Below are 13509 nucleotides of genomic sequence, written 5' to 3' on the forward strand. Positions count from 1 at the left end.
TGTCTTCTAACTTGCAGCATGAGGTTGCTGCTTGCAAAACATTTCCCTGCTGTTTTTTAGCAGCAGGGAGAATACAACACATTGTTGTTAAGGTTGTTGATTCTAACTAGCTTTCATTAGGTATAAAAACCCATAAAGAATCAATAAACACTTTGTGTTTTTCTAAAGAGCATTCAAGGGTGGGGACTGTTAATGTGTTCATTATATCCAAACAGTCTAACCCAAGAGAAATAATGAGGAAAAAGATGAATAGAAAATGGAAAATACTCTCCGTTAGTAATGCTTTCCAGGCAGTAAAGCATTTTAAGTCAATAACTTGCTTACTACTTATGGGTCAGCACAATATTTTCTAAATTCCCTTATATAATTGGCCATCTATGTTTAATGGGATTTTCTGCACAAATATTACATAATCCCTAACCGAGCTATTAGCTGTTCATGTCAACTGTCCATCTTGATTCAATCCTTCTAAGCTAGCCTCACCTATCCCCAGATGACAAGGCTAGTAGCCAATTAAAAAACTGCTATGGCTTTTTCAGCTCTATCTCAGCACTGCCTATTGACCCTGCAAAGCCTACTACAATGCTACGAACATGTCAGGTGCTCAATAAATGCTTTGTGTATAGAAATGAATCCGCTCTGATAATTGTAGTTTATTTTCTCAAAATTACTTGCTGGTAGTACAGCTGGATTCAAAGGAAAACTATCTGTGGAAACTGGACTGAGACAAACTGGACTGAAACTCATTGTTTATTATTCTAATCATTTTTAAGAAGACAGATCCTTTTGAGAAATTGATGGAGGTAATGAGCTCTCTCCCCAGAAGAATGCACATGTACACATACACATCTGAGTTTACACACAGGTTTGGGTGGTTCCATTAACCTTTTAAAGGATCATAGGTTCCAGGTTAAAAATCCCTGACCTCTCAAAGCAATAAAATGGTCACAGAAGCGCCGGTGATTCACATGACATCAACTTTATTGATATGTACTAGATTAGATGTGAGCAAACGACCGAAACCTTTATAGTGTTATACAATGCAATTTTAAGAACATCCATCGTATGAATATTACAGGGCATTCAAATTGTGGAGCCTGGGATTTCCCTGGGGGTGCAGTGGTTAAGAATCCTCCTGCCAATGCAGGGGAGATGCGTTTGATCCCTGGTCCAGCAAGATCCCACATGCCACAGAGCAACAAAGCCCGTGCGCCACAACTACCGAGCCTGCGCTCTAGAGCCCGCGAGCCACAACTACTGAGCCCGCGTGCCACAACTACTGAAGCCCACGCACCTAGAGCCCGTGCTCCGCAACGAAACAAGCCACCGCAATGAGAAGCCCGCGCACCGCAAAGAAGAGTAGGCCCCACTCGCCGCAACTAGAGAAAGCCCGCACGCAGCAACGAAGACCCAACGCAGCCAAAAATAAATAAATTTATTAAAAGAAAAAGCAAATGTGGAGCCTGATTATTTGCTTCTCAAAAAATTTTTTCAACCTACCTAAGACAGTAAGCATCTTGAAGCCAGGACGTCCATGTCTTTGAAGTCACAGTCTCTGCCATCCAGTTGGCCTTTGGTGAGAATCTGTTGTTGTGTGTTGGATGAACACATGGCTCCCTTGCAGTTTCTGTAAATAGCTTTGCTTCCTTGAAGTCCTGGCATTTAGGTCATTAAAAGCTTGCGTGAATGTGCAAAAAGCCCCTGTCAATTGAAGATTACTCAGAAAAGAAGATAAAGTGTATCTCAAACTGTAATGTGAGTCAATGGGAAAAGTGATTTACTTTACAAAAATGAAATTTACACAAAACTAGGGCATAAATCAAGATCTTCTCTCTCTCATGAATAATTTGAGTCACCTAGTATAATTTATAGCCTTTGTCATGAAACCAATTTAAAACCCTATTCCAGTTTTAGTGTATCTTCTGTGAAAGCTAGCACAAATCCTGATACAGGAAACTTGTCTCAGTTGCCAAAATTTTTTTTTCTGCAGTAAGGGATGTGAACTCTTCAAACATCAGGCATTTTTCGTTCTGCCTTTCTTTTTTAGCTCTTTGCTGAGACAAATTTTGAAGTCTGCTAGATCACTGTCACAAAGAATTCTCTTTATGTGAAGGTAACACAGAGCCAGTGGCTTCAACTAAGGAAACAAATAGCATATTGAGGGGGATTACTTCACTCTTCTTCTGGAAATGGCAGAAAATTCCAATCTCCTGGTTAGCGGAAAATATTCATGAGAAAGGATTTTTTCTTACTCCAAGCAGGAACACCTTATTACAGCACAATCCCTTTTACCAATAAGCCTCTCAGCTATGAGGTGCCAAACTGATGATCCAGGAATTTAGCTTCCTCCATTTATTCATTAGTTTGCTGAGGCTGCTATAACAAAACACCACAGACTGGGTGGCTTGAACAACAGACATTCATTTCCTTACAGTACGGGAGACAGGAAGTCCAAGATCAAGGGGTCAGCAGATCTGGTTTCACCTGAGGCCTCTCTGGCTTACAGACGGCCTCCCTCTTACAGCCTCTGCACACACCCCCTATGTCCTCCCCTCTCCTTGTAAGGACAGTGATCCTGTCGGCTTAGGACCCCACCCGAATGGCCCCATTCTAATTCAATCACCTCTATAAAGACTGTATCTCCAAGAATGAAATAGTGCCACGTGCAGCAACATGGATTGACCTAGAGACGATCATACTGAGTGAAATAAGTCAGACAAAGACAAATATCATGTACTGCTTATATGTGGAATCTCAAAAATAACAACACAAATGAACTTACTTACAAAACAGAAACAGATTCACAGACTTAGAGAATGAACTTACGGTTACCAGGGGGGAAGGGTGGGAGGGATAGACTGAGAGTTTGGGATTGACATGTACACACTAAAAAAAAAAAAAAAAAAGACTATCTCCAAATACAGTTACATTCTGAGGAAATGGGACTTCAACATATGAATTTGGGGGGGAGACACAATTCATCCCATAGTGCTCGAGAATCCAGGAATCTGACAGCTCGCCCTCTCATAGCCCTGTGTTCACTGACCACCTCTAGCCACACTTTACTCTCCAAGGATCAGGCTTAGAATCCCAAGACTTCTTTCTGGCCCCAGGGCCCACAGTGTCTCCGATGCTATTACAGATTCACTTCTGCTTACCTTCTTACGGCTGCCATAGTTACTAGGGACCAGGCAAAAGAGTTCTATGTAGAATTCTGAGTGACTTCTTTCTTCTACTTGACTGTGTGTATGTATGTGTAGGTACTCTTTCGATACAAAAAAACAAACCTCTAGTCCCTTGTTTGAATTTAAGCATCAATAAATCAATGACAATAATTCCACTTACATTTGTGTAGAACTCTACATTAAGAGGAGAACTGTGGAAGAAAGTCTAACAAAAGTGACAAAAGGGACAGCCAGACAGAGGTAAGAGAACTGTGAGAGAATGAAGCTAAAAGAAGAGAGGAGGAGATTCAAAAGTTGATAGATGCTTTGAGGGATATTGACCAATAAAAGATCAGAGAGCTTGGAAATTAAGAAATAACTGATAATCTTAAGAACGGCTGCAGTGGAGTGGAGTAGAATTTTGGAAGGCAAATATAACTGGTTGGGAGTTGAATAAGAAGTGGTTAACAGAATAGTGAATACGAGACACCAACAAGTAGCTTGAAGGGTGGCTGGGGGAATGTGGAGGGCCAAGAAACGAGTTTGTAAGGATGGGTGAACACGGTCATAGGCTAGGACAGGGAGAAAGGGCAAAGAAATTGTGAATTAGACTGAGGGAGAATCTAACAAATGAAGCAAGGTTTGGGGAGAAGAAACGGCATCCAAGAGATAAAGCACAGACAAGGAAATAACAAGAAGTTACTAACAAGGTTAGTAAAAAAGAGAGCCCGCACTCATCCTCACCAGGGCACATCGGAAAGGGTGATTGCCGGCACGGCCGACAGCAGAGGCATCTGCGCCTCTGTTGGGGTTGGTAAGACCAGACAATTTCAGCAGCTCCCATTCGATGCCCATTTGAGATACATGACATGTTTCAGATGGCAGCGGGGAAAAGGAGGCCTTTGGGGATCTGGGCTCACGTTCAAAAACTCATTTTGCTGAAAAAAAAATCAATTAAGCAAAGAGTCAATTCACCAAATTTATCAGTTTATTTAAATTTTGTTTATCTTAACTGTACGTTTACAGCAATCAGTATTGGATGAGATTTAACAGATTTTTGAAGATTTGGGGGAAGTTTTTGTTGACTGATTTTCATTCGTTCTTCATGCCACCCTTACAAAAGCAAAGTGTCATGGAGTGCTTTAATCTCATTATGAGCATAGCTAATATCTAGAAAAGTACATGTAAATACCAGGAATCAAAATGCCAGGATTTCCTAAGGAGGGTTTTGTCTTGCCCACTCTTTGCCCTATTTAAGGCTGTTTGGCCAAAATTTTCAAGGAGAATAGCCCACCTATGTTGTTATCATACCAACAGGTAGCCAAAACTTAAAATATGGTACAGCTGCTCTTATTGCTTCATAGTTAACGATTTCCACCCCCGAAAAGCACAGTATTCCCAAGATGCAAAGGGTCAGCGAACGTGTCAGCTACTGAGTAAAACTCATCACAGGGAATTGTCCCGAGTTCCACCTCTGGAAGCTCTGCCATGGCCTTCAAAAGCTATCTGTTTTTTTTTTTTTTAAAAGCTATCATTTTTTAAAGTATACGTCTGTCCATCACTTAGTGCATAGCTATGTTACTTGGGCTTTTTATGACAGCTGGAAGAGGCAAGTTCAAGATTTGCTGGAAGGGTACCAGGAATCTAGGGCAGCACCAGCGACAGGATCACTAGGGGACCTGTGATTCCAAGGCCAGGATGTGTAATCAGCTCCATAGAAAACTGGCTCATTGGAGCCAGAAAAGACTTGCGCAAGAGTGACCACTAGGGACACTCTGAACTAATATATTATGTGACCTCTCGATCAAAATTTTGTATTTAGATTTAATGTAGCTTGACTTTGAAGTCCTAATCACATGGTCCTTTATAGTAATTCCATCTAAGCAGCCTTATATTCTTTCCCATCTTTGAATGCTTCCAAATTCCATTTTCTGCAACTGTCAACAAGAAGTCTATGCCTTTGGAATGCTTTACATAGTAGCTAAACATTTATTTCCTAAAAGACTGATACGAAATACACAAGTGCCAAGATAAATTTTATTGGGGCCAAAAACATACTTCTCTTTAATGAGAGAATAACAAATTGGATTATACAAGCATCTGTCTAGAGCCCTCTGGGGATGAAAGAGGACCCCTTCTGACCCTTCCATGTTGATCTGCAGCCTCATAAGGAATCTGGTGCACAGCCCAGAGTCAGATGCTGAGCCATACTCACGAAGTCAGCCGCAAAGCATGTAGATAGGACAGTTCTCCACAGTGGTTAAAAACTGGAGTCAGGTTTCCGAAGTGTAAGTTCTGGTCAGCAATAGGTTCAAATCACTTAGTACTTAATATTTGACAAGCTATTTAATCTCTTTCTGCCTCTGTTTTATCTTTCATGAAATTAGGTGGGAAATGGATGAACTTGAGTATGTGTGGTATATACGCATATACTTGGCACATAATATACACTCAATAAATATTAGCCCTTTTGTACACAATGGAAAAGTTTATAGATGGCAACTTGGGGTCACACACGTTACTTTGTAAATTCTTCCCTTTTTGCTTTTCACAAGGCAAGTCTAAAAAGTTGGACTTAAATTAAATGCTACTGTTTCTCCGATACAGAATTTATTCACTCATTCAAGAAATACTTATTGGGGGGGTGGGGGAGGGATGCGTTGGGAGTTTGGGGTTAGCAGATGCACACTATTACATATAGGATGGATAAATAACAAGGTCCTACTGTAGAGCACAGGGACCTATATTTAATATCCTGCGATAAACCATAATGGAAAAGAATACATATGTATGTATACCTGAATCGCTTTTCTGTACAGCAGAAATTAACACAACATTGTAAATCAATTATACTTCAATTTAAAAAAAAGAAAAAAAAATTGAGTGAATACCATATGTCATGCTTTGTGCTAACGTGTAATAAAAAAAGAGTGAAAAATAAAACCCGTGTGGTCTCTACCCTCAAGGAGTTTACAGTCTAACAGGCAACCGTTCAAACTATAAATAAAACACAGTTAGAATGTGTGTGATGATGACAGGAAGGAGAAGAAGAGATGTAAAACAGATGTAATATTCAAAGTTTCCATCAGTTTACACCTGCGCTTATGATAGGTGGCAACCAGAACCGCTGCCAGGCAAGAAGAGAGGTATTTCCTTCCCTGCACTAAAGGATATCCTCAAAGAAAATTAAACATGTACAGAGTTAGTCTCCTTTAATACACTTCTACCTGCATACGTTGAGAGAGCTATAGCAGGATTCACCTATCGCACTGGAGAGTCAACTATTAAGCAATGAAATCTTTGCCTAAAAGAAAAATCCAAATAGAGAAAAAAGTGGGGGTAATAAGTCATGAAAGATGGGGAGAGGGAAATTAGGAGAGACTAGAAAATACTCCCCCTGACTGCTGTCCACGCTCAGTCTTCTCTGCCCTGGAACCATGTCCCTGTGTTACATTTACATCCTCAAGGGCAGCTAGGAGGGCTGAAAAGTACACTCCAAAGAGTCTTGGGGACTCCACACCACTGACCCCCTTCAGTATGGACGTCACAGAACTCACTTATCAGGGACGCATCAATCCCTTGGACAGCTGTAACAGGCCCCTCCGTGCCCAAGTGAGAAATAGATTTGCACTAGCAGGACTGGTGACCAACTGCCTCAGTTTGCCTGGGGGCTGAGGCATGTCCCAGGGAGTGACTTTTGATGATAAAACTGGGACAGTCCCAAGCTAACCAGGACAGTTGGCCATCCTAATGGCACGGAACTCTCACAAAGGCAGACGTCCGCTCTATGCTCTAGAGGATCTGCAGTGTGGGACCCCTGGTAATGGAGCGTGGTGGTCAAATACTGGGGTCTCTGGGGTCAGAGGACGTGTGTTCAAACCCAGCTTTCACTTACAAGCTGTGCAACCTCAGACATTTTACTCTTCCTCTCTAGGTCTCAATTTCCTCCTCTGCAAAATAACCATGTGCTTCAGTTTGCTGCAAGGATTAAATAAAGTAATGGATGCGAAGCTTTCCACACACCACCTGGCACACTGGCAGCACACTGTATGGGTTATTACCTTTTCTACTTTAGGAAGCTCTCAACAAATATTTACTGAATGAACAAATACTTGCACGTACTTCTGATGAGTCTGTCATGTTCCTCACAGTTACAAATCGCTTTTCCTCTGGAAGGCGGGGGGTGTGGGATAATGAATACGACACCGCCACTGCCCAGCACCCCCACCCCACCCCACCTCACAGCTCGGCATATGCCTTCCTGCACTCTTCAGGATCCAGTCCTGTTCCTTTAGAGTATCCACATCCCACCAAGCATGTCTTGAGCAGAAGGACACTTCATTGTCCTAGCAATGGACAGTCACATTCTCTCCATCCCTCCCTTGCTCTCAGCCCAGGAAGACAGGGCTACCTTGTAATCCTTGCTACATGGGAAATATTTGGTTGATTCAGCCGGGATCCAAGGAGTGAGCAGCAAATGAAGAAGGCAGAGAAGAACACGTTGTGCTTTCTCAAGGGTGTGGGGAAATGGACGGCAGGAGCCCAGTCAAATCCGATCTGTCGGGGCTTCCCTGGTGGCGCAGTGGTTGGGAATCCGCCTGCCAGTGCAGGGGACGCGGGTTCGATCCTTGGTCCGGGAAGTTCCCACATGCCGTGGGGCAACTAAGCCTGTGCACCACAACTACTGAGCCTGCGCTTTAGAGCCCATGAGCCACAACTATTAAAAAAAGAAAAAAAAAAAAATCCGATCTGTCAGGAGAGAGAAGTTGGGTTCCACCGGTTGGCAGGCTGGCTTTGAACTGAACCAAAAGTGACCAACATACCAAAGCGTTCACTGTATAAATGAAGCAGCTGACATGTATTATATAAACAGTAAGTCTAATGAGAAGGCATTTTAGTTTCCAGAATAAGAGATTTCCAGACTCCCAGGGGAAGATGCAGGAGGGATCGAAAGAAATATTTAGAAAAACTACAGAAAATACATTAATACTACCCATGAGCTTCAAAGAGATGGAGACTTGTTCTTGGAGCATTTAAAAACTAAACTCAATAACCCCACCATGACTGTGATACCTACCCTTTGGACAGTCTCTCTCTCTCTCTCTCTCTCTCTCTCTCTCTCTGTCTCTCTCTGTCTCTCTCTCTCTCTCACACACACACACACACACACACACACACACACACACACACACACACAGGCACTGTAATCCATGGTACCCAGCGGAACGTGTCATACATCAAGATGGATGCCGGTGGACAAGCAAGGCTGGGAATTCATGGCTGGTGGACAGAGCACTGGGTTAGGAGACCAGAAATCTTCATTTCAACCCAGTGAACTTGTGACTGTGACGAATCATCCACTTCTTTGTCCTTTAGCTGCTCTAGCTGCAAAAGGATCGCAGCCATTTCTGTTCACTTCTTCCATACAGGACACTCGTCAAGTGGAGTGAGATCGCATGTACGGAGTCCCTCTTCAGAAGAGAACATATGCATACCCTCTATGATTAATAATAAAAACTGGACTCCAAGATTCTGTCAAGAAACCTTTGTCGAAAGCCCAGGAGAGCATAATTCCTCCGTAATGGTACCCGTCCTTTGTACCACCCTAGGCTTTAGAAATATGAAGATACTTTTAAGCAACAGGACGTCACTGGCATATAATCATTCCCCACTCATATTTTCAAGAGCCTTGTTCAAGTTAGTTTTAACTTAATTGAAGTAACAATCGAGACTTTAAAATAGATATCAATGAAAGAAATCCCTTTCTGTAGTAGATATTATATAAGCTTATTCTTTCTTTATGAAGCATTAGTTCATATTGAAAGAAACAAGTGGTTTCTGATTATAAAGCACAGTGAAAAATACAACCATCATTAGACAGCATATGTTGAATAAATAACACTCAATCATGTGAGTTAGCCAACTACTGTGGATACAAATACATTTCTGAGTCATGCCGGCTATTAATCAGTGGTAAGACCAACGAACAGAAGGAAAAATTTCATCCCAAGCCAACTACTGAAGTGTTGCACAGAACATTCCCCATTCATTCTCCACAGAATTAGTCGTATTGCTAGCTCTGATAAGAGGGTCTGGTTTCCTATATCTTTTCTGGTTTCTTGGGTACTGAACGGTGTTCTGCGAAGGGACAAGAACAGCATCTGCTTTCAATTCTGCTTGTGATTCGAAACTTTGCTCACATGAAAGTCACACCTGGAATAAAGGGCGGAGCCACACTCTGATACGAGCGTATCTGGCCAGTTACAGCAAGTAAACATTGTCATCAGTAAAAAGTACACACAGTTTTCTGAATCACTGTGCCTCATGACATTCTTTTGGAAGACTGTCAACAGCGTGGGGTCAATATTTCAACCTTCCAGAACAAGAGCCCAACTTACCACCTGATTGTGCTACTTAGACCTACTGCGTAACCATAGCTCAGGCTGCTCTCTTTGAGTGTTAGAGACCAGACAGAATCAGCGATCAGTCAATAATTATTAACAGAGCTCTCTTTCCACAAGCTGAGCCCTGACCTCGTCTGTCTGTGTTCACTTGGATGTGGCTCGTCTCTAAGACAACACAGTCTCCCTACTGTCAAGGAGATGACGATCTAGTGGGGAAGTTAAAACACATACTTGCAAAATTAAATAACCACGCAAGATGTATTGTGGCTGAAGTATGAGAAATGTCAAAAAAGCAGTAACTGATTAAATGCTAAATGAATGATACTGAGACCTGCAGTTGGCACACTGTGCTCCAGGTAACCCCAGCTGTTCAGGCGACCCCAGTTGTTCAGGTGGGGGCAACTGTCAAGGATGCGGCACAAAAAAGAGAAGCACCAAGTAAGCGGGGCTTCCGCTGAGCCCCCCATCCTGGTCCCCACCTCCACCAGAGTCACTCCCGTGCTTTTTGTTTTCTGTTCTCTGTTTTTGTTTTTCACTTTCTATACTGGATCTTCACATACAATTCCATATCAAGGAAGGGGCTCAAATTAGTTTTTTAAGATCACTGATATATTTTTCAACGCCCTAAGTTTCAAAATCACATAGTGTCATCACTCTGAGCTGTGGTGGCAGAAGGTTTCCTGGAGGAGGATGACGGGAGACTTGCCAGATGCAGAGGACACAGATAGTTAGAAAGTTTCCAGGCTAATGGTTTATATAAGACCACTAAGATGCCTCACCAAGTGGCAGTCCTCAGTCTAGATTAGCAAAGGAGACAGTGCCACCTGCACACAAGCTGCGGCACAAGACAATGAGATGGGGCTTTAAGAGGCCTCATCTTGGAGAGGAGCCATATCAAAATCCACACCCACAGTCATCAGTTCATAGAAAGAATTCAGGTACACAGATGCAAGACCTATCGGAAAACTCAGTGGAGAACAACAAGTTTCCCAGTAAATGGGCAGAGCTGGACTGGCCTGACAGGGAGTCGGTGTGGGTGGGGCTCCTGGCCCAGCTAAGGCAAACATCAGAACCAGATCAGTTTTAGGAACTAAGAGTGAGAGTCCGGGCTTGCTAGGAAATACTGCAATGGCAAAATAGGAGGATGGGGTCCTCTTCTCCCATAGATCATTTACCCCTGAATTGAGCAGTCACCCTCTGTACACAGAGGTGAGCAGAAAAAGCTCTGAAAGATGTCCTGACACCATTTCTCTCTTCCCCTGACCATTAGACCTAGACACCAGGGGGATATGAATTCTGCTGTTACTATCTGAAGAAACAGAGTTGGAAGGAGTCAAACACATTTCTCACAGCATTTGCAGTCAATAACAGAATTGGTGGGTACTACCTGAGCATAGGTAATACGTTTCTCTAGATTACACAAACAAGACAAAATGAGATACAAACACACCACAAGCATTCTTGGGATGCAAGCACCAAGAAAAGGATAATTTAAGTATTAAAAATTATTAGAAAACTAGAACAAATAATCCTAAACTTTATATGGAACCACAAAAGATCCCAAATTGCCATAGCAATCTTGACAAGAAGAACAAAGATGGAGGTATCATGCTCCCTGACTTCAGACTATACTACAAAGCCACAGTAATCAAAACAGTAATGGTACTGGCAGAAAAGCACACATAGATCAATGGAACAGAATAGAGAGCCCAGAAATAAAGCCACACACTTATGGTCAATTAATCTATGATGAAGGAGGCAAGAATATACAATGGACAAAAGACAGTCTTTCAATAAGTGGTGCTGGGAAAACTGGACAGCTACATGTTAAAGAATAAGATTAGGACACCTTCTCACATCATATACAAAAATAAACTGAAACGGATTAAAGACCCAAATATAAAACTGGAAAACATGAAACTTTTAGAAGAAGACAGTACATTCCTTGATATAAGACTTAGCAAAATTTATTTTTTTGGATCTGTTTCATCAGGCAATGGAAACAAAAGCAAAAATAAACCAATGGGATCTAATTAAACTTAAAAGCTTTTGCACATTGAAGGAAATCATCAACAAAATGAAAAGACAGCCTACTGAATATGATAAAATATTTGCAAATAATATGACTGATAATACCCCAAATATACAGAGAGATCACACAACTCAATATAAAAACAAACGAACAACACAAGAAAAGTGGGCAGACATTTTTCCATATGTCTTTCCAAAGAAGACATACAGATGGTCAACAGGCACATGAAAAAATGCTCAGCATTGCTAATCATCAGAGAAATGCAAATCAAAACCACAATGAGACATCACCTCACACCTGTCAGAACGGCTAACTTCAAAAAGTCTGCAAATAAGGATGTGGATAAAAGGGAACCCTCGTACACTGTTGGTGGGAATGTAATCTGCTATAGCCACTGTGGAAAAGAATATGTAGGTTCCTCAAAAGACTAAAAATACAATTACTATATGATCCAGCAATCTCACTCCTGGGTATGTATCTGAAGAAAACTAAAACTCTAATTCAAAAAGATAAGTGCACTGCAATGTTCATAGCAGCATTATTTATAATAGCCAAGATATGGAAACAACCTAAGTGTCCATCAACAGATGAAGACGATGTTTTATTTACACACACATACACACACACACACACACACACACACACACACACACACACACACACAGAGGAATACTATTAAGCCATAAAAAACAATGAAATTTTGCCATTTGCAACAATGTGGTAGATATTATGCCCAGAGAAATCAGAAAGAGAAAGACAAATACTCTGTTATCACTTATATGTGGAAACTAGAAAAATAAACAGACAAATGAATATAACAAAACAGAAAGAGATTCACGGACATAGAGAATAAACTAGCGGTTACCATGGGGACAGGTACAGGAGCAGGAGCATGATAGGGGTAGAGGCTTGAGATACAAACTACTATGTATAAAATAAATAAGCAGGGCTTCCCTGGTGGCGCAGTGATTGAGAGTCCGCCTGGCAATGCAGGGGACACGGGTTCGTGCCCCGGTCCGGGAAGATCCCACATGCCGGGGAGCGGCTGGGCCCGTGAGCCATGGCCGCTGAGCCTGCGCGTCCGGAGCCTGTGCTCCGCAACGGGAGAGGCCACAACAGTGAGAGGCCTGCGTACTGCAAAAAAAAAAAAAAAAAAAAAGATAGAGACTGTTTCCTATTCATCTTTGCATCTCTAATTACCATACCGCAGTTAGGTGATCAATAACCATTTCTTACATGTTAAATGAAAATCATGCCTGTCAGACTGAGGATGGATGTAGCTATTGGTCAGACTCAGAAAAAGTCTGTGCTCTCCAGGCACCAATTTTGAGGAAAATAACAGGAGAATACAGAAAGATGTGACCCTTGATGAAGGACTCATGCCATGCACATGGTTGGGAAGCTAATTAGAAATCAGTTACACAGTTAGCTCATGGGAAGCAGATCTCCACGACACAGACTGAAGCAAACAAGCCCCTGGAGACAGCCCTGGTCAGTGCCCATCACAGCCCCTAAGGCAAGGCCTGGCCGATCTTATCTAAGGATGGGGCTATTATCTTCAGACAGGTTCTGCAATGTCAAATGCTGGGTCCTCCATTATCTACTCTTCCTCTTCTAAAGATCTGTCCTAAAAGCGGAGAAGCAGATGGGGGTGAGGTGCGGAGGCAGGCTGTGTGCTTCCCCTTGAGCCCCATCCTCTATTCAAAGAGAAATAGCTAACGGTTCACCTTCTGTATAACCCATCCCTAAACTGCTAAGGAAAACCTGATTTCAGGCAGTTTTATTATACCTCCTACTCCCCAGGGAGGTTTCTTCCACTCTAGAGGAGAGAAGCTTTCCTCTTCTAAATCAAGAGTCCAATTAATCAGAGGACCTCCCACCTCCCATGGAATTCAATGATGGCAAAACC

The sequence above is a fragment of the Leucopleurus acutus genome, assembly GCF_964270905.1.
Source record: "Leucopleurus acutus genome assembly, chromosome: 14".
NCBI classification, from domain to species: domain Eukaryota; kingdom Metazoa; phylum Chordata; class Mammalia; order Artiodactyla; family Delphinidae; genus Leucopleurus; species Leucopleurus acutus.